At 42.5% G+C, this 21079-nt stretch overlaps 1 long non-coding RNA gene across 1 annotated transcript in view; it reads left to right on the top strand.

Annotated features, from left to right (window-relative positions):
• Positions 1-3797: 3797 nt before the first annotated feature.
• The window catches only part of LOC120638607, a 77885-nt gene continuing 60603 nt past the window's right edge, over positions 3798-21079 (top strand). The window contains exon 1 of the long non-coding RNA XR_005660345.1: positions 3798-4211. This is a non-coding gene — a long non-coding RNA (uncharacterized LOC120638607). The remainder of the gene's footprint in view (positions 4212-21079) is intronic.

The raw sequence follows: 21079 nt of genomic DNA, 5'->3' as shown, positions 1-21079 counted from the left end.
CCCTTGAGGACAGGGCGTGTGTCTACTTACTCTATTATAGTCCCCTGAGCAGTTTAGCACAGTGCTCTGCCGAGAAGAAGCATTAATATATACTGCTGATTGATCAATTGATTATCCATGCCTTCTGAATACTTAAATTTTAAACCAAATGAAATTTGTTTGTAATTCCATTGCTTTTCAAGGGCATGTAAAAATCTTCTCTTTTTTCTGCTTTCTTAGTATTACCACACAATAATAGTTGATTCCACCTCTTTCCAGATCCTCAGTTTGCTGGGAAATAGGCCATGAAGAGCACCTGTTGTGTTACTACCTTCAAAATATAGGGTAACTTTATGGGTCTCTGAAACGATTCCTTATAGACTGCGGCAGGCTCAGCCTGTTCCAAAGCTTACCAATCAATAACCCAGTCCCTTCTGAAGCTACTACTTGTTAGTCCATTAGCTTAAAGGAGCCAGACAGGCTTGTTGAAAGTTTATTTTGCTATGAGATAAGCGAGAGACATTTTTGACCTTGAAAACCCAGGAAATGGGCCGCAGAGTCAATGAATTACATTATTATTCTTGGGAAAAATAATTTTCCAACCAAAAGAAAAAAATTAATCAGACCCTTGGAGTCATATCAAAATGTATTTAGTGTGGGAAAATTGATTTCCTTGATGCATGTCAGAATTTTCCCAACTCTAGGCAAATGGTAAACCTAGATCAGAGGGTGAAAAAAACAACAAACTTCTCCTAAGCTTACGGTGCCTCTAAAACTGATGAGGGATTAAAAGTACTGCCCAGCACTCACAGTCCATGCTTTCTTAAAGAGATCTGTAGATGCTTGTAAATGTAAATGGAATGAGATCTGAAAAGCTGAGATAGGACCGGCAGAGGTAATAACGGTAATTGTGGTATATGTTAAGCGCTTACTATTTGCCAAGCACTGTATTAAGTGCTGTGATAGGTACAAGATAATCGTATCCCACATGATGATCATGATGCTTGTAAATGTAAATAGGATGAGATCAGAAAAGCTGAGGTCAGATAGGCAGAGATAATAATAATTGTGATATGTGTTGAGTGTTATGTGCCGATCACTGTACTAAGTGCTGAGATAGGTACAAAATAATCATATCCCACATGGTGATGACGATGGTATTCATTATGCCCTTACTGTGTGTCAAGTACTGTTTTAAGGGCTAGGATAGATACAGACTATTCCGGTTGGACACAGTCCCTGTCCCACATGGGGCTCCCAGTCTTACTTCCCAGTTTACAGGTGAGGTCACTGAGGGCCAGAGAAGTTAAATGGCTTGCCCACGGTCACCTAGAAGACACGTGGTGGATCTGGATTGGACTATGCTCTATCCATGCTCTATCCACTAGGCCATGCTGCTTCTCCTATACATGGGGTTCATAGTTGAAGTAAGGGAAAACAAGCATTTTATCTCCATTTTGCAGGTGAGGCACCAAGAACTGATTTGCTCCAAATCACACAGCAGCTACATGGCAGAGCTGGGATTAAAACCCAGGTCCTCTGGCCCCCAGGCCCGGGCTCTTTCCAGTAGTCCAGGCTGCTTCAGAGAAGCAGCATTGGCTTAGTGGTAAGAGCACGGGAGTGGGAGACCTAAGTTCCAATTTTGGCTCTGCCATATGTGGGACCTTAGGTAAGTCACTTAACTTCTCTGGGCCTCAGTTTCCTCCTCTGTAAAATGGAGATGAAATGCCTAATCTCCATTAGTAAAAGAATCTTCTCTTTAGGTCTCCGTGTCAGACAGGATCTGTGTCTGTTCTGATTATATCTATCCCCGTGCTTCATCATGAAGGGCATTGCTATTATTGTCATGATTATTATTAATAAAGGCTACCTCTATTTGGGCCTGGAAAAGCACATGAATTTGAGAAACAATCCGAGAACCTGCTTCCTCTCTTCTCTAGAAATGGTGAAGTGGTGTGAACTCACTGAAGAAGCAGAGATGAAAACAACCTGGAGCCATCCAGCATATCACACCAGTAAATCGGTAAGTGCCTGTGTGACAGTTCCAGGATCTGCTGGAACCGCTTTGTTATTTCAAAGCAGACACTTCTTCATTCTCTTTGGCATCAAACACTCCCTACCTCCCATCTAAAATACTGTCTCGTCCAGCAAACCCTCCCCAGTTAGTTTCCAACACCCCAAGGCATAGAAACCTACCAGCAATCTCCAGTTCTTGGCACTTGTATATGCCCATCCTGACCTCTGGTATAAAGTCCATCATAGTATAAAGAAGGGCAGCATGGCCTAGTGGAAAGAGCACAAACCCGGGAGTCAGAGGCCCTGAGTTCTAATCCCGGCTCCACCACGTGTCTGCAATGTGACCTTGGGCAAGTCACTTAATTTCTCTGTGCCTCAGTTCCCTCATCAGCAAAATGGGGATTCAATCCCTGATCTCCCTCTCACTTAGACTGTGAGCCCCATATAGGACCTGACCTACCTGGCAAATAGTAAATGCTTAACAAATGCCACAGTTTTTACATGTAATTTACAATTTATGGTACATTCAGTTACTTTTTTTGAATACTCTATTTATAAATATTTAATGTCTATCTTTCCCCTTTGGGATGTAAGCTTCTTGAGAGCAGGGAATGTGTCATCTGTCCGTTTTATGCTTCCCAAGAGCTTAGTACTATGCATTGCACCCAGTGGACCTTCAATAAATGTTATTATTACTATTACCACCACCACTACTGCTATCAGTCAGTCAGTGGTACTTACTGAGCGCTTCCTGTGTGCAGCTCATTGGGGACAGGGAACGTGGCTACCAACTCCGCTGTATTATACTCTCCCAAGCGCTTAGTTCAATACTCTGCACACAGGGCTCAATAAATACCACTGATTGATTGATGGATTAGCCAATCCAGTAAGAGGGAAAGTACTGTGTCATCATTGCTTTTGATAATACCTTTATCCAATTTATTAGCATGTTTATATCTATTGTAAATTATGTGAAGCTGCTTTTTATAGTAAAAGAACCATTATCTAATTGTGAATATCATATTTCATACATAACCCTCAAAATTTTACTAAAGCTTGTTAGGTGGCCTGCCCACCTCACTTTGGAGTGTCTCTGGATGCTCATAGCACCACAATCTAAAACACATAGTAAGAACTTAACATATTTTTATTAATTATTATTATTGTTGTTATTTTTGTCCCATGGAGTAGCATAACTGGGCGGGGCGATCATGGATCTGAGGGTCACCAGTCTTACTCTTCCTACATGGAAACCCATCAGACCCCCACCCTTCAAAATCATTACTTTTGTGAAATCATTATCCTAATAATAGGGGTATCTATTAAACATTTACTGTAACCTAAACACTGGGACAGATATAATTGGATCAGTTTCAGTCCTTGTCCTTTAAGGAGCTCACAATCTAAGGGGAAGGAAGAGCAGGTGTTTTTATCCCCAAGTCGCAGATAAAGTTGAGACACAGAGAAAGTGAGTGACTTGCCCCAGGTCACACAGCAGGCAAGTGGCAGAGCCAGGAGTAAAAGGCTCCTGACTCCCAGACCTGTGCTCTTTCCATTAGACCACACTGCCTCTCACTAGGCCACACTGCTTCTAATTCAATTACCTAAGTATATCATTCTGTCAGCAAAACTGCCCGTTCATGTTTCACTTAGTTTAATACTTTAGACCTGCCAGGTCTGTCATGTGACTTTGCAGCATTTTCTCCAGTTCCCACTGACAACTTGATAAGTACAAGCCTGTGACTGAGGCAATCTTTGGTTTCCCCTCTGAGTAAGGAAGGGTTAAACCCATTTCCAGTAGCAGCTGTTACAAAGGCAGGAATAATTCAACAAGTGGCAGCACCTGTGGCTGTGGAATTCTGGGTTGGCTGGGAAGCCCCTTGCCGTGGCTGGGGAATTCTGGGTTGTGGGGAAGCACAGTTCTTCAGTGCTAGCTCTCAGGAAAAGTGGGAAAGGAGGCTGCTAGACCATAAATGGAGGAGAAGGTAATGGGGAAGGACTTACAGCTTTAACATCACCCTGCATTGGACTGCTGTGATAGAGTGTTGGGCAAGCACAAGAGACTGAACCTTGCCATTTGCCCTTCAGTGACTGGGAGTCAAGTTCTGACTGCTTTTGTACTGGCCAACTGTGGTATTTCCAGTGGTGGACCATCTGAAAACCATGCCACTCTGCCTTGAGGATGGTTGAGCAAGAGGTTCTCCAGAAGAGAACAGGTTAGCTATTTTTTTTTAAATGTACTTTCTGGTATATCCATGTTTCTCAGCTCCTTTCTTTAATGTTGTAGTAATAGTATTAAGGGCTTATTGTTTTCAGGGTGCTGGGAATTAGACCCAGTCCCTGCCCCATATTACCACACTCACTTAACTGAAGGGTTAAGTGACTGTTCTCCATGATGATGTACTTTGGGAAATTGTCTCTGAAGTTGGTTTGCAGTGTGTGGAGTGGTTAGAGTGTCAGTTCCTCAGTGTAGCAGGTGTTTTGCTTTCCCCTAATTATCCATTTGGCAGTTTGCTTGTGTTGCTAACTCCAGGCTCGCCTGATGGGGAAAAGCTGTGTCCTTTTGTAGATGTTTAACAGTGTTTGATGCTTCATTTTAACCAGACTGTCACAGGGGCATGAAGCAATGGGCTTTTTATTGCTTGTGACTGCTTATGCTTTACCATATGGTCCTGCTGCCAGCAATAAAGCTAGAACTGTAAACTCTATTAGCTTACTGGAATGTAGTGCTCTATATTATACAGCTGTAGCTATCAATATCATTGCCCATGATAAGTTCACTGAGGTATGAGGATAGTTTAGCCATGTGTGTTTTGCTACTCTAGTTTCCAAAGTTTAGAGGGCAGGTAATATAGGAAGAGGCTAGATTTTTATGGTGAAGGAAGACATTTGAAAAGCAGTGCATTTTACCCCTTCAAAGTTGGGTATTTTGACAAGCTTTCCAAGACTGAGCTCAGGTCCCAAATCAGGAACTCAGTGTCACAGTGAATTGGAAGCTTGGGGGTTTCTTATCCCCAGGTCACTTAATGCAATCACTTAATTTCTTAGCCTCTGACAATTAGATCAAGATGTCACACTAATGAAGCAGAGACATGGGAGAAGCAGGGGTGGAAGGTATCTGGAACTAGCCACGATTTAGATATGAGAGGCCTCCAATACTAACTTGGAGGTAACCAGCTGCTCCTCTTAAATTGTATTCTCAATTTGCGCTTCTCAGAGAATCAACTGATTGTTTAGCCTCAGCCATCCACATGTAAAGTGGCAACTAACTCTGGGGAATTTTGTTGTAGGTTAATACCATTAATAATACTATATAACTTTTGTTCTCTGCTTCTATTTACATCTTAGATTCTGAGCCCCTTAGGGGACGGGGGCTATCTGACCTGGTTGTGTTGTATCACTCTTAGTGCTTGATTTGTGATTAGCAAATACCATTATTATTATTATGATGTAATTTTGAGGTCCCTTTCCAAACTATGTGGCCACTAGGCCACGTTGATTCCCTCCCAGGCCACCCTAGTGCGACTGACTTTAGCCCAGTCCAATTCAGAAAACCCCAGGTAGCATCAGGGACCTATTGGAGGGTCCTTAGGAATCTGTTCTTTTCTGTGCCCTGCCTCCAGGTTCACTTGGGAGGGGTTCCAGATGGTGTCCTTCCATCTTAGACAGGGACTGTGTCCAACTTGATAATGATCTTGAATTGACTCCAATGCTTGGTATGGTGCTTGGAAAGCAACTAGGAAATACAGTTATCGTTATGACAGTTTTGGAAGGTATGACAACCTCCTCAGTGGGTTCATGGGTTCACAGCTGGTTGATGCTACACATTGGAGTTACTGCTGATCTTCAGGAGAACCTCTTGGTCTCTTCCCCTTCTAGTCTATAAGCTCTCTGAGGGCAGGGAACGTGTCTGCCAACTCTGTAGTATTGTACTCTCCCAAGTGCTTGATACAGTGCTGTGCACACAAGTGCTCAAGTACCATTGACTGATTCCCCAGCAACTTGAATCTTTTAATGACTTTGCTTAAAAAAAAAACACCTCCCTTTCCTGGAATACCTAAATAATGTGCTAGGCAGAATATTCTTAATAAATTGCCATTTATCTGGGTGTGTGGTGTTTTGTGTATATGGAGTCAGAAATAAATGTTTAAATCTTACTGTGTCTATAATTATGTCAACCCTGTGTCCTAAGGGACTAAATCTCTTTTTTAGTCATACCTGTCATTCTCCTGACAACTTCTTTCATGGAAGTTGGTCTAAGCTATCCCTAGGAAACAAAAGAAACAGTGAATATTGAGAAGTAGTGTTGCCTAGTGGATAAAGCATGGGCCTGGAAGTTAGAAGAACCTGGGTTCTAATCCTAACTCCACCACTTGTCTGCTGAGACCTTGGGCAAATCACTTGCCTTTTCCTTGCCTCAGCTACCTCACATAAAACATGGGGTTTATGACTGTGAGCCCCATGTGGGACATGGATTGTGTCCAACATGATTAACTTGTATCTACCCCAGCACTCAAAACAATGCCTGGCACACCTAAACATTTTAACAAATACCATAAAGTACTCTTTCCAGTCTACACAGGAATGAAGATAGCTATTCAAATCCATTTTCTCATTCTCACTTTTCTCTCATAGTATCCAAAAAAACCCACCCAAACCTCACTGCAGTTATTCTTCCTGACCCCTCTCTTACACTCTTTCTCTCATGGACCAAACTTCTCTGAAGTTTAAGAATAAAAGAGACAAGACTCATTTTGAAGAGTTCCAGTATTGTCCTGGTTTGGATCAAATGAGAGGGGAAAACTTGCAGCCTATCTTCCCATCCCTTGCTCCTGGCATTTATCTCCCCTGCGTGTCAATGAAACTTTCTACCTATACCTTCTTGCTCTCTTTTCCCAGTGACAGTTAGCTGGTCCCAGTTGTTGGAAGCTGGGAGTCTCAAAAGTAGCAAGATAATATAAATTCAGAGGTGTGGGAAGGTGGTGAGTGGGAATGCCAAAGACAGGGTGAGATCTTGAAACAGGGTGTAGACTATAAGCTCTAGTGATCAGAGAACGTGCCTACAACTCTGTCATGAAGCAGCATGGCTCAATGGAAAGAGCAAGGGCTAGGAAATCAGGTCATGGGTTCAAATCCTGGCTCCACCGCTTGTCAGCTTTGTGACTTTGGGCAAGTCACTTAACTTCTCTGGACCTCAGTCACCTCTTCTGTAAAATGGGGATACAGACTGTGAGCCCCACGTGGGACAACCTGATCACCTTGTGTCCTCCCCAGCACTTAACAGTGCTTTACACATAGTAAGCCCTTAAATATCATTAAATTCTATTCTCCCAAGCACTTAATACAGTGTTCTGCACACAGTGAATTCTCAATAAATATGATTAGGGTGGTTAAGGAGAGTCACAGGGATTGCAGAATGCAAGGATTGGACTTCTAGATGAATTAAATTTTGTGCTCTCAGAAGGCTAGCAAGAAGCAGGTTGAGTTCAGGAGATTCTTCTGAAAGAGCAACTAAGAAGGGTGGTTGTTTGACATCGGCCTTAGGCTTCCACAAGGTCAGACTGACTGTAAAGTTCTGGTCCTCAGGTGACAAAGATTCATTGCATGAAACCAAGTTCCCATGCTCTTCGGATCACTCACAGAAGTGGCAGGAGTTCAAGGGAAAATGTTCCACCTCTGGAAAAATGCAGACCCACATGATCTTGGCACGACAGCAAGGAACAATGAGTGGGAAATGCAAAAAGCCACATCAGGGGAGAGATCCATTTTCACACAACCACACAGGAAACAGTACAACATGGGACAAAAGATTTTTGGAAGAGAGCTGAGTTGGAAAAAGGGTTGAAACTTCCCCCCTCTTCTGGCCCACACCCCACCTCCATGAACAGAGAAGGGATAGACCTAGCAGAGAAGATTCAGTATGATGTGGAATGCTGAATCTGAATTAGGGAAAATTGTAGTGATGTTAAAGGAAATGAAGACAGCAACACCAAGGAGTCTGACTAGCATCTACTTGAGACAGGTTTCCTCTAACTTTTCTTCTGAATCCGTAGATCCACACTTCCTCTCTTTCCAAATGAAAGGGCATATCTTCAGGCTGGCATCTCTCAACACTTTCTTTAACTTTTGACTCCTCTTCTCTAACCTGGCTACTAAGATGATCCTTGGCTTCAGCCTAATAATCACTTCCCTTTCTCTGCTGCCTGTGAGGATCCAGAGACTGGGTGTCTTCCTCCGCCTGCATCCCTCTTCCTCTGCCTCCCCCTCCAACCCCCCCACCCTGCACAGAGTTGGGCAGAATTCGGTCCATGGGCAGAATTGTCTGCTCCCATGAGCTTGTTTCTCCAGATAACCTGTATTACTGTCCTCTCCTAAGCTAGCATCCTCTGCTAGTTGCACATCTAACATTAGGTGGCTCAATGCCATTTCAAATTAAAGGTAGCAAAAACCAGATTTCTCACAGGCCCTCCCCCAACAGACATCACTGATAAGTCACCTGGAATCAATCACCTTTTTTCTACCACTAATTAGGTGTTGCTAGTTTCAGGCTGATAGTTTCAGACCAATAGAGCTTACCTTGTGCAAAGCACTATATTAAGCTCTTGGAAGAGTACAATACAGAAGAGTTTGGTAGACATTCTCCCTGCCCACAATGAGCTTACAGACTAGGGACTCTGTTTAACAGGGCTTGTTTGATGTCCTGTACCTTAGTCTATACATACAAGACACTTTTTAGATAAGGATGACTTTATAGGTTGTACACATTAATGACATTTGAAAACTTACAGTGCACAAAGAGTGTGGCCTAATGGATAGAGCACAGACCTGTGGGTCAGAAATGTGCCATTTGCATGACCTTGAGCATGTCACTTAACTTCTCTGTACCTTAGTTCCCTCATCTGTAAAATGGGGATTAAGACAGTGGGACAGGGACTGTGTCCAACCTGATTAGTTTGTATCTGTCCCTGTGTTTGGCACAGTGCCTGGCACATACTAAGTGCTTAAATACTGTAAAAAGTGCTCAAAAGAGTATTTATGCATTCAGTTGATCATATTGAGCACTTACTGTGTGCAGAACACTGTACTAAGCACCTGGGGAAAGTACAGTACAACAACATAAGCACTGCTCTGCCCACAGCAAGCTTAAAGAGTACAGTTAAAGCAGGTCCAACTCAAAAAATAGTATTCCGAAGACTTTGGTTGTCTGCTAAAATATTGTTCTGTCCTAAGGGGAGAGGAAAATCCCCAGAATGAGTAGTTATTTGAGCTTTCCCTTGCGGTGATTTCCACTTGATGTTTTTATGGATGTTCACCTAATATGTGTTTCATTAACTCAGGAGGAAAAAGCTAAGACTTGGACAAGGCGTAGTTAGTAACAGTATTAATTACAGTAGCCAGAGTTATCAGATGGTTAGCATGAGTTATTCTTGTAAGAAGGTGACCTGACTAGGATCCACAAACTCTCACATGTCTCTCCTGTGTTGATGGAGGGTAGGAAGTGTAACCTTTGACCAGGCAAGTGGTAACAATATTGGCCTTTCTGCATATATAAGCTGAAGGAATTAGTTTGAGCCAGTTACCCAGTGAATTGCATTTGGGGTCACCTGTAAATCTCTGAAGTATTTGCCAAAATTCATCTTTTAAAATGAATGCATACAGTTTTGGGTCTGGTATGTTCATTTTAAGAAACAAGAGTTTGGTCACAGTTCCTGCATAGCATTTTGTGGTGTTATTCACTTCCTCCTGTCCATGAAGATTCCTTGAGCACTTCACTATGTAAATGAATGGAAATGATCCTTTCTGTTCCAAGAGGTAAAATTAAAAGCCATCTTTCAGTGACCTATGCTTGTGGATTCTCAGAGATTAAAGCAGAGATAACTTGTTTCGTGAAAGTCATTTAGCACTTCCTTCTTAATAGTAATGAGAATGTCCTTGGCAGTGCCACCAGAAATCTAAGGCAGTAGCCAAAGACTCAAGTCTATGGTCCAAGCTTATGTTTATAGTTACTTGTTCTAAGATTGGGGGAGAGGTTGAGAAGGCGGAGACTTGAAGATAAGTTTGCTGCTTGGGTTGCTTTAGTATGTTTCATAAGATCTCTCTTGGCATTGTAACTTTGCTTTCTGTTTTGGTATATAACTAATCTGGTAATTTTTTAAAAAAAATTTCCATGACCACTAATCAGTGCTTAAAGTAAGCAGGGACTTTCTGGGACTCAATAATTCAATAGCATTTATTGAACACTTTGCAGAGCACATAGGACAGTGGTTGACACATAGGAAGCCCTTACCAAATAGCATTAAAAAAGCACTGTACTAAGCATCTGAGAGAAGAATAAAGTTGGTAGACACAGTTACTGACTTGATATAACTCCAGTCAATAGGGGAGACAGACACTAAAAGAACTGTAACAAAGCAACAAAAATGTAAGGCTATCTTTGTAAATTCTGTCAGGAAGAGTATTGAAGGGGTGGAATTTAGCACATGGAAGTGGCAGCAGCCTTGGGACCTGGGGGAGAGCCCTGAAACATCTGAGGAAACCCCCAGCTCCTCAGTCAAAACTGTGGTACGCCCAACATCCGGGAGAGCCGACTGGTGAGCTAGCTGCAATCCCCTGCAGTTTGCGGGAGGAGAGGCCCCTGTAGTGAGCTTCCGCTCTTCAAAAGTCCCTTCTCTGTTCTCACACTTCTCACACTTTCCAACATTGCTCCTCAGGTACTTCAGATAAAAATTGGCCCAAGACCCAAAGACTTTACTGTGTTTGCTTTGAATAATTGTTGTAACTACCTCCTCAATCAGTCAATTGTATTTGAGTGCTTACTGTGTGCAGAATATTGTACTAACTGCTTGGGAGTTAGTACAATATAATAAGAGTCGGTAGACACATTCCCTGTCCAGAAGAAACTTACTATATGTAAAAGATTGTTTACCCTTATTTTTCTAAGTCCTAGAAGTGTTTTTCTAGTAATGTTTTTAAAATAGTATCTCAAGAGCTTGCTAAGCGCTGGGGTGGATACAGGGTTATTAGATTGGACACAGGACTCAAACTATCTTATCACCATTTTACAGAAGAGGAAACTGAGGCCCAGAGAGGTTGTAACTTGACCAAGGTCAACCAGCAGACCAGTGGCAGAGTTGAGACTAGAACTCAGGTCCCCCAATTTCCAGCCCTTTACTCTCACCACAGGACCACATTGCCACCCCTTTTAGCATAGTCAAATGGTTTCCCCTCTTCCAATTAGAGGATTTCTGGTGGTGATAAACAGAGGCTAAGAAGCACTTCTCTAGAAGCGGCCCAGAAATCTCGTGCTGTAATCTGAGTGGTGGTATAGGGTAAAATCCGTTAGGATAATGTTTCTTATTCTGATGCATCATGTTATTTGTTTTAAGCAATGCATTGATTGTAAAATTGGTTTCTTGACTTCCAAGTAATTGTCAACTGTTTACTTAATGGAATTGCTTTCTTCCATTTTTGGGTTTTTGTTTTTCCTGAAGTCAACATACTGAAATATCTAGGCCTATTTTTGTTAGGATATTTGGGGACCATTTATCCATGAGTGGTGTGTCTTTACAAAAAAAAAAAAAAAATGTTTAGAAATGTTTCATCTTTCTCTGGCGTTTAGCAGGGATCTTAATCAGGATTGATAAAAGCCTAGTCAATGAGTTTACATTGATTTAGAAAGTTATTTTGCCTCCATATTTCCTAATGTTGTCCCAGAATAAGAGACTGAAGGGGAAAGAAATGTGTCTTTGGGATGGGGAAGGCAAAAGCAGTCAGGATACTCCTTAGGTAAATTACTATAATGTTTCCTTTTTTCAAAAACCTAGCAATGTAATCTGCTTAGAGGCAGCATGGCATAGTGGATAGAGCATGGGGTTGGAAGTCAGAAGGTCAGGGGTTCTGATCCTGGCTCTGCCACTTGACAGCTGTGTGACCTTGGGCAGGTCACCTCAGTTCCCTCATCTGTAAAATGGGGATTGAGACTCTGTACCCCACTTGGGACAGGGACTGTGTCCAACCCAAATTGCTTGTAAGCACCCTAGTTCTTAGTACACTGCGTCACACATAATAAGCACTTAAATACCAGAATCATCATTATTATTATTGTTGTTTGCTTTAGATAACTCTTGGGTTTAGATAACTCATTACTTCTATATCTGGAAGTCTTATTTTAATCTCCATTCTAGATCTACTGGCTGGTTTATGCCACTCCCAACACAAGTTGGGGCCAAACACCAAAAAAAATACTGAAAAGTCTCACACACTCTCTCTCTAAGATATTCTGTTCTTACAAATACCAGCAATCTTGGAATTCATTGTGAAAGAGGAATTTTCTCTCCATTTTTCTCTTATCCTTAATGTCTATAACTAGGCCATTTTTGGCTGTGTTGGCTTAAGATTTCAATGAGTGGAAGTACCAGTTCAAGCCTTTAGCCGGGTGATCCCGTACAAGGGAAGGTCATTGTGGCTACTGCTCTAACAAATTATCAACAATCAAGCAACTAATGACTTAGACATCAGCCCTTGCAATCATCAGAAATGAAACCATCAGCATGTGATGGCAACCAGACCAATTATGGGACCCTAGCCCTAAGGCCTAATCGTAACCCTTGCCCTCACTCTAATGCTTGTGGTGTTTTTTCAGAAGCAGATATTTTTTTGGAGGTGGGGGTAGATGTATTGACTGAATATATAATTTTTGACACTACTGATGAAATATCCTTGCCTTTATTTTTCCTTTTTTTCTCCAGAAGTCCCCACGTAGATAAGTTTTTGATTCTGAGTTCATTGAAAATATTATCTCCATCGGCTCTGAGGGCTGCTGAAACGTAACCAACCTAACTCCGTGTGAGTCTGAACACCGATAACCCTCCGAGGGAAACCAAAGTCCGTTATACTTCTCATGGAAACTTAGTTCCAAAAACCTGGTTAAATTCCCATGGTGACTCTCTAGTGAGTCATAGCTGTTTGTTTTGGCTTGGCCCTTCCCAATTAAAATTATGTCCAAGGCAGTATGAATATTGAAAACTGTATCTTTTTAATTTTAAGAAACTGGAAACCTTATCCCACCCTATGGTTAAATGACCTCAGATGTCTTATGATCCCACTTTGTTCTGTGATATTGTCTAAAGAGTATGCCTACAAGCTAGCATGCAAAAAGAAACACAGACTTGGCAAAAATGTCCTGGATACCTCTCAGAGGAAAAGAATATGATTAATGTAATGGTCCTTTATCTGGAGATTATCCAGTTCTGTTTGTGTTTCCAGAAACTCCTATTTAAAAATTTAAATCCCCAAATGACATTTTTTGAAGATCATTCTCCAGTCACGCAGCTTTTCTAGTGCTGGCTTGTGCCACATGGGAGTGAAGGCACATAGTGCCTATGAGCATCTTGACACCAAGGATGCCCTGTGAATCTGAAATTCTTCTTGTCTTTGGGATTGTTGAGAGAGTGAATACGCAGCATCTTTTGAGTCATCTATCTTTTCCATCAGGTGCATACACTCTCTCTGTTTCTCTACCTCTTAGTTTTACTAAAAAACTTTCAAAAGATGAATCTCCAAGATAAAGGATCAAAATCCTGAATTTTCTACACTCCAGTAACACTGAAGACATGAAAATCCACAGAATCATAACTCTCAGTGCCTTGATAAATAGCATTTTATCCTCACCTTGGGTTTCTGGTATGTTATGGTAATGTAACATGCCACCTTTCTATATTTACTGTCTACAACTACTCTTATTTATGGTGAAATGACAAAAACAGACATCTATATGTTGTGGGGAAGAGGATAAAGGAATGGAAAGGCTTTATTTTTGAGCTAATGTATAAAGATAGTAATACCTAAATTCCTTGATAAGGTAAATTCTTTAAAAGTCTTTGGAGGTTTTACTTTCTAAAATGACTACCAACACCAATTAGAATGTTTTACATGCCTAAACCTATTTATGTAAAGACTCTATTTCTTTACAGATGTCACCATCTTTTGGGGCATAATGAAAGTTGGGAGGGTAGGAAGGTTATGGGGAGTTCTTTAGTCAGGAGGGATTTCTAGAAAGAACTCCATGGGTTTCTGATGCCTATCCAAGATAGGAGCTGCAGCATGGCCTGTTGGAAAGTGTACAGGCATGGATTCTAATCCCAGCTCTGCTACTGGCCTGATGTGTGACCTTGGACAAGTCACCTAACTCCTCTGTGCCTCACTTTCCTCATCTGTCAATTGGCGATTCAATACCTGTTCTCCCTCCCACTTAGACTGTGAGCCCTATGTGAAACAAAAACTGTCAAACCTCATTATCTTACATCTTCCCCAGCACTTAGGACAGTGCTTGCCACATAATCAGTCCTTAACAATTACCACAATTATTATCACCGTTACAAATCCGTCACTGGACGAAGTGTGTCCTACTCTGCAGATTAGTTTAGCGAAGATGATGGCAGTTCTTCATTGAATTTATTTGACATCCTTTTGAGTTACATTTTTCTGTATGTGCACTGGGATGTGGGGAGAAACAGCAGCTTGGTGTAAGCCCTGTCTGAGCTAGGCTATCAGCAGGTTTGCCAGTCATGAGTCAGAGAGGCTGGATTGGACCAGACCTGGTAAAGTCTGTGTGGGTCTAGCTGGGCTCTTGAGGGTCTCCTGGGGTCCCCAGACCCCATGCCCTGGGCTACAACCAAGAAGTGGAGCCACCTGTGAGTGTAAGATCATCACAGCTACCATGGCACCCACAAGTGAGCTTCAACCAATATGTTACAGCTGCAAACTCACTAGTGGGTTATCTACCAAATTTTAAAACTCCCCTCCTGCTGCCTGGCAGACTTAAGTCAAATCTCCCACTCCTTTGTCCCCTCCCTCCCTTTGACCACAGCTCCACATCTCATTGCTTTCTTCTGCCTCACTGTCACATCTATCTTGGTCTTTAGCTTTATTAGAAGCAGCTTGGCTTAGTGGAAAGAGCACAGGCCAGGGAGGCAGAGGACCTGGCTTCTAACTGTGCCTCCTCCACTTGTCTGCTTTGTGACCTTGGGTGAGTCACTTAACTTCTCTGGGCCTCAGTTCCCTCATCTGCAAAATGGGCATTCAATTCCTGTTTTCCATCCTACTTAGACTGTGAGCCCCATATGGAACCTGATTACCTTTTAACTACCCCAGCTGTTAGTATAGTGTTTGACATGTAGTAAGTGCTGAACAACCATTGTTATTTTTCGATATTCCATGCAGGAGTGAAAATAAGCTGGACTAGTCAGTCAATCATATTCGAGTGCTCACTGTGTGCTGAATACTATACTGAGCCCTTCGGAGAATACAGTAGACACATTCCCTGCCCACAGCAAGCTTACAGTCTCGAGAACCTGTTCGAGGCACTGGGACTGTGTTTCGGTAGAAGTGGCTTAGAAGCAGATTCTTTTCTGACTTTCTGGGCCCAAGGCTCCTGCTGCCAGGCTGGTGACATCAGGAGCGGGGCTGACCAGTCAGATCCAGGGGATGGGGACTCTGTGGCAGCATTGGGGCCAGCTTGGTCCCTCTGTATGTATGGGTGAGACAGCCTTGGCCACCACACAGAGCTGGCCTAGGGCCATGTCACGGGGCTCTGGTCGGTGGGTACCTGATAGCTAGTGGCAGTGAATCAAGAGTGGCTTCTGGGGAACTGGTGGAGAGTAACCATGTCTGGAAGCCTTAATGCTGTTTGACGAGTGCAATGTGGTTGCACTGTGTGCATTGTTTAGTTTCATATGCTATGAAGATTGTGGTATTTAAGTGCTTACTATGTGCCAGGCACTGTACTAAGTACTGGGTGGATACAAGCCAATTGCACTGGATACAATCCCTGTCCCACAAGGGATTCAGTCTCAAGCCCCATTTTACAAATGAGGTAAATGAAGCCCAGAGAAGTGGAGTGACTTGCCCAAGGCCACACAGCAGATGAGTGGTGGAGCTGGGATTAGAACCCGTGACCTTATGACTCCCAGGACCGGGCTCTATCTACTACACAGTGTTGCTTCTCTATGATAGTGCTGGACCCTCTTCCCAGGTATCACAGTGAGCCTGTTGCCACTCTCTATCCCAAGCTTTTTGTTTGTACTAGGTCTGTGCCAAGGAGGAGTCAGGGAGCCCTCCTTCTTAGCTTCCCTGTTGCCTCTGGTCACTGAATTGTGATTTGATGGCAACATGACCTAGTAGACGGAGTACAGGCCTGGATGGAAGTCAGATGGACTTGGGTTCTAATCCCGGCTCTACCACTTGTCTGCTATATGAGCTTGGGCAGGTCATTTCACTTCTCGGAGTCCAACCCAGTTATCTTGTACTGTACTACCAAGGATTAGTACTGTGCTTGGCTCATGGTAAGCGCTTTACCTTTTAAATTCCCTTAAAAGGGATTCTTCCCCAGCTGTTACGTAAAGAAGGGGTTTTTTTGTGCTAGATTCTCCAGGGAATCAACAGCGTAGCTCAGTGGAAAGAGTGCGGGCTTGGGAGTCAGAGGTCATAGGTTCGAATCCTGGCTCTGCCACTTGGCATCTGTGTGACTGTGGGGAAGTCACTTAACTTCTCTGTGCCTCAGTTACCTCCTCTGACAAATGGGGATGAAGACTGTGAGCCTCACGTGGGACACCCTGACTACCCTATATCTACCCCAGTGCTTAAAACAGTGCTCTGCACATAGTAAGCGCTTAACAAATACCAACATAATAATAAAAAATACTCATTCATTGCTTTTTTGGCTGAACTAAAAAAATGGCAAGTGTCTTTCCTAACACCAGGTTATACAATAGAGGCATTTATGGCTTATCAACCACATTTCCACCAGCTTCACCTGATCCAGGAGAGGCACCATTTGAGAAGGAGCAGACAGGACTGGATGACAGACCAGAGACCTCATGACCAGTGAGTCTGTCAATCAGTGCCAAAAATGAACCTCTTGCCTTCCATGGAATGCAGATATTTGGCCTCTGGCTAAACCCAGTAAGGGAAAGAGAAGAGGGCAGCAGGGGTGTTAGCAGAACACCCCCAGTAGGCCTCCACACCCCCAAACAGAGTAATTGGTTCTGACCCAATGGGTCCTGGGCATGGGAGGAGAAATGACTTTTGGGGCTCCTCTGGCCTAGGCCTTTCTCTGAGTTAAGCCTGATGTCAGTGAGGGTCCACTGACAAGGAGATGACTTCTTTCTCAATCCCCAAGGGAGACCGAGGCACTAGGTAGTCATCAGGGATAATAACTTTTGGGGCAAGCTAAGCATAGCTGCATTTGAACTGGTGATCTGGATAAGAGAGGCACCGTACCCTTTCACCAATCCCTTGAGCCGTTCCATCTCTTTTCACTGAGGCTCTTCAAGGTTGATTGCTAAGCACTCTCCTTAGAGAAGAATTATCAAGGCTGGGAGAGAAAACAGATTTCTGGTGCGTGAGTTCCTTCCCTGCCCCCCGACCAGTGTGGGCTCACATTCCACTCTCCTCAATAGCGTGGTAAGGAGAAGCTACATGGACAGTTTGAAGGATCAGAGCAAGCATTATGGAGATTGCTCTCTTTAAAGACTTAATCTACCTTTAGCCTGTGGAAAAGCAAAGAGAGGGAGCAAAAGCATCTATACACACTCAGGGTTCTATTAGGATTTCACAGTAAGAAATCGTGACACAGCCTTCTACAAGATCGTTAGATACGTACAGATGGCTTTTCCTGAGCAATCAAGTATTTGTCAGAGGCAGAATAACCCAGAGGTGTCAGGCAAAGGAAGTCCTAGGCTCCCCGCAATATTATTGCTGGCAGCAGCTCTTGATTAATCCTGCACCAGTTAGCAGAAAAGATGGAAAATCATTTTACTCCTTCACGGGTAATATTGTGCCTAATGAATACCTGCTCTGAGCAGTGGATATTAGGGTAGTTTATGCCCTACACGGGACATTTTTTCATGAATAGTATTTACTGAGTGCTTACTGTGTGCAGAGCACTGTACTAAGGCTTGGGAGGGTATGATATAACACACTCCCTTTGCACATGAAATAACTTTATTCCATAAGATTATAAAGCTAATTTTAAATCTCCACAAGTCTCCTCCCACTCTCATAACTCATGTTAATTATAAATATTTGTAGGAATAAATGAGTGAGACTTCTGAAAAGCCACTGTGGAAATATAAAGGATTATTATGGCCCAGTTGCACAGGATACTAACTGAATTAAGCAAAAAATGCCAAATATAGATAGAAAAACCCACATTTGAGGACAAGGGAGAATTATTGTTTGCTGCCAAATTCCACCACTAGTTGTCACTTTATGGAAGTTGAAGGGAACTATAATCTTTTAAAATAGATGAAAATAATCTACCAGCTTCTTGGCCTGGATAACCCAGTGAAGGAATTTGGCCTCATTGCTTTTCTTCATTTAAATTATTATTGAAATTCATTTGGATGTTTTTCACCATCTCCTTTTCCCTTTGCTGTTTACATTGTTAATCCTTAAACAGGTGGTGGGAAGCTTTGTTCGTGCTGTTTTCCAAAGACTAAGAGAAATAATTCATTATTGTAAGGCCAGGACTTTTTAGGGGAAATTTCAGGACCTCAGAGTAATGTCATTTATGATGGACTTTCAGAGAAGGGACTTAATCACCTTCATTTTAGCAAAGCAGTCACTACAAAGCTTATTGAACAATGTGTGATTTGTTCATATGATTGATTGATCTAAATATATCTTGTGTTTAATTTCTCTACCATCTCTGGGGGAAAGAAAACTTTCTCATAGTATACTATTCTCAGGACTTGCATTGAAAGTAATAATGCTTTGACTTCAGCTCATGTCTTATATTATCAGAGAAGCAGCTTAGCCTAATGGATAAACCTTGGGCCTGGGGGCCAGAAGGTCATGGATTCTAATTCTGGCTCCTCCATGTCTGCCATGTGACCTTGGGCAAGTCACTTCTCTGGGCCTCAATTACTTCATCGTTAAAAGTGATTAAGAGTGTGAGCCCTTTGTGGGACAGGGACTATGTCCAACCTGACTATTTTGTATCTATCCCAGCACTTAAGTTGTTGTTGTTGTTGCTATTATCAATACTTTCCTTCTACCCCAAAGTCATCTTACAACTGCTGAATCTGAGGCTAACAGTGGGGCAAGGACAAAGGAAATGGTTTAGCTTAGAACAGTGCTTGGCATATAGCAAGTGCTTAACACCATCATCATCATAATCATAATTATTATTAATAAAATCTGTCCCAAAGCCTGAAGCTGAGGATTCTTGATCAGTGTCTGGTAGTGGCATTTTTCTTCTCCAAGACAAGGCCTTAACTCTCCCTTCTCTGTGTGTTGAGCATGTACTGAGTAACTCTCCCCTTTATACAAATCCTTTAACTTGGCATTCCCATAGGAAAATAGCCCTTTCCGTTGCTCTGACAAGTTAGGAAGAAACTAGCAAAGAGTCCATACTTCCTGACTTCCACACCCATTCTCCATCCATTAATTAACACTGCATCCCCATGAGGCCCTCACTGAAGTGACCTTGGAGTCATCTTTAACCCCTTTCTCTCATCCCATGGAATCTCAGGTCCACACCCAATCTGTCACTTCATCCTGCCCAGTGTTTATCAGCAATGTCTTTAAGCACCATTCTTTTCTTTTTAATCCTTCCCCTGAAACCCACACTCATGGCTTTATGCCTCTGTCCCCTTATAACAGCTTCCTTGCCTCCAGAAGTTGCCTCCCTGTCAATTCTAAATGAAGCAGAAAGAATTATTACTATCAAAAATCAATCCAATGATCCTCTCTTCTTCAAAGCCCTACAGAGTGGCATGAAAAGCAGTGTTTCCTAGTGGATAAAGCACAGGCCTGGGAGTCAGAAGGACTTGGCTTCTAATCCCGGATCTGCCAAATTTAGTACTAAACATTAGTGTAGATACAAAATAATGCGGTCAGACAGTCCCTGTCCCACATGAGCTTCACCATCTAAGGTGAGAGGGAGAATAGGGATTGGAATCCCCATTTTACAGATGAGAAAACCTGAGGCAAAGAAGTGATTCACCCAAGGTCACACAGGAGGCCAGAAGCAGAGCTGGGATTAGAATCCAGGTTCCCGTTTCCTTTCCCAGACACTTTTTTTTTTCCCTCTCAACTGGGAACCACCCAGCAAATTCTACATTGTTGATTTTTATTGTCCCCTTGGTAGTTATTATGAAATCACTATCACTTTTCATATAGAATTTTTTAAATGCTTACCTGTGCATGGCACCATGCACAGCTTTTTTCATTTTACTGGAATCAAGCATAAAATTCCCTCCCTCAGACTGCGAACCCCCCGTGGAACAGGGATTGTGCTCCATCTGATTATCCTGGATTTTAGCACAGTGCTTGGCCTATAGTAAGCACTTAATACCGTCACTATGATTTAGATTTCTTGAAGCTAGAAGCTGAAATATGCTCCAAGTGATAACACATGAAAGATCCCGCAGGAATTGCTAGTAAAAGTGTCTGATATGCTGTCATGTAACATTTCTGTGGGAACCGTGTTCCAGGATATTATACCCTCATCTTATACTTGCCCGTCACGTGATCTGTTTCAAATGTCTGGAAGAAGTATAGCACATTAAGAATTTACTGTCATCCTTAGTATATACAGCTAGGCTAAATCTGCAAACAATTTAATGCTCATAGATCCCCACATTTGTCAAAGCATCCTGCCCATCACATTCTCAAAGGGATCAGGGAACTCCTGAAATTACCTTGTTTCTACAACTTCACTACAGTTCACTAATAATATGCTCCATGTTCCCTTGTTCTAAAACATGCCTTTAGATTTTCTTTCCTGAAACATGAGTAACAGATAGGGACGTCTTAGGGCAAAGTGACTCCATATGGTTTTTCCACTACTGAGCTCCATCTTAGTGTGGGTTTGTTTGTTTTGGGTTTTTTTAATTTTTTTTTATTTTTTTGCTCCTTTTGGGACAAAGGCACTGACATCAGAGGTGAGAGTGAGAAAATGGCCATGTCATTTTTGAATGCCATGCCTTCATTTGCAAATGATGACAACCCTGGCGACTTCATGTGGGGATATCAAAGGAATTTCCAGTCTGTATAAACATGTCATGCTACAATGAATCTG

This window comes from Ornithorhynchus anatinus, chromosome 9 (assembly GCF_004115215.2).
Source record: "Ornithorhynchus anatinus isolate Pmale09 chromosome 9, mOrnAna1.pri.v4, whole genome shotgun sequence".
NCBI lineage: Eukaryota > Metazoa > Chordata > Mammalia > Monotremata > Ornithorhynchidae > Ornithorhynchus > Ornithorhynchus anatinus.
This window is presented reverse-complemented; position numbering and strand designations above follow the sequence as displayed.